The following is a 1,643-nucleotide window of genomic DNA, read 5'->3' as shown; positions in this document are numbered from 1 at the left end:
TCAAATAATATGCTAACTAGGTAATGATATTATTCAGTGACTTCAAGCTATTTGTTTGTTAAAGAATAGTTAAACAAACAAATAGCTAAAAGTAAACAATATTTAACTTATTTAGGAGTGGGCAACATTGATTGTTTAAAGCCCAAAACATTTAACAAAGTTTTAATTGCAGACAACCATCAAGACCCAATTACAACGCCGACATTGGCGTCACCAGGGCTCCACTCTTAAACCAGGCCTGGGTTGGGCTTACAAGCGAGCCCCTTAGAGGTTGGAGTTCTTCCACCAGTCCGGTTGGTCCAGCCTGAACAGACTACGTGGAACAACTCTCCTATCTGTGTTGGAGGGAAGGGAGCTGAGCTTGTGCAGGAGGTAGAGAGGTAGCAGCTGGGTGTATTGGACTCACCTCCACTCCACTTCAACTCAGTCCCTCAACTTGATTGGACTCTATACCATTCTGGACTTGCTCATGGTGAGAGTCGACAAGCCATTTTGGGGTTACTCATGAGCCCCCAGCTCAGCCGGCAGGAGTTGGAGTTCACCCCGATATGGAGAGAAATAAGCATCATTCTCATTTATGTGTGCCTAATTCTTGATTTGTGTGGAAGTTTGGATTTGTGCCTGTATTCAAGATTTTGTGTGGGCTTAATTTGTAGCCGGCCGGTGGGCTGATCAAGCCTCTACGCCCTGTGTGTGTTTAGAAGGGCCTCGCCCTGCTATTGCCGCATTCTACCACTGCTGAGAAGCTCCGCGTTAAGAAGGGTCCGACTGAAGACCAACGTGACTAGAGACCAGCGCTTGGGAAAGAGCCTCAAGGCGGCTGCAGAGAGGAAGTGATCAGTTCTGGAAAATATTTTCATCTTTAAAGGGATGAGTGTTTTTAAAACTCTTTTTTTGACTTTTTTTATATTCGTTATCAGACATTTCTGTTTAAGAAAGTGGGAAAATGTCAAGCTTTACCAGATATTATTCACAATCTAAGTTCAAAGTGGCCGAAAAGAAAACTCTGATGACCCAGCATTCTAGTATAATTTAAACGCATCATTTACGGACGAAACTGTGAGACGTGAAAACTGGGGCTGTGGATCATTGCTTAGGTGCCGATCCGAGATGGTTGAAAATGGAAATTATTTGTATTTAATCATCATTTATTCGCCCTTCAGTAGCCGGGATAGGCTCCAGCACCCCCGTGAACCCGGAAGGGAAGAAGCGGTTTGGAAGATGAATGAATGAATAATCATCATTTATGCCTTTATTAGAATGACCAAAACTGAAGAAAACACAAAGATTCAGATAAAAATAAATGTTGTTTTTCATTTTAAACTTTTTTTGGTCAATCTTCTGGTTCAGCAGTAAAACAACATAAAAGGATAAAAAACCTGAGAAGGTTCTCCACAGTTTTCGATCCTCAAAGTTCTTCAATATTTTACGTTCTATCACATATTGGTGCAGAGCCCACATGATTTTTTTTTTTGCAGCAGCAGCAGAATCAGCTGATTCACGTTGTTTACATCTCCTTTCAGCAGCTCGAGGCTGCGTTTCTTCAGAATAAGCTGGATAGGGCTGCCACAAACGATTATTTTAATAGTCGACTAATCACCGATTATTTTTTCCGATTAGTCGACTAATCGGGTCATGCACAA

This window comes from Oryzias melastigma, linkage group LG17, assembly GCF_002922805.2.
Source record: "Oryzias melastigma strain HK-1 linkage group LG17, ASM292280v2, whole genome shotgun sequence".
NCBI classification, from domain to species: Eukaryota; Metazoa; Chordata; class Actinopteri; order Beloniformes; family Adrianichthyidae; genus Oryzias; species Oryzias melastigma.
The sequence above is the reverse complement of the archived record's forward strand: the minus strand, read 5'-3'. Positions refer to the sequence as shown.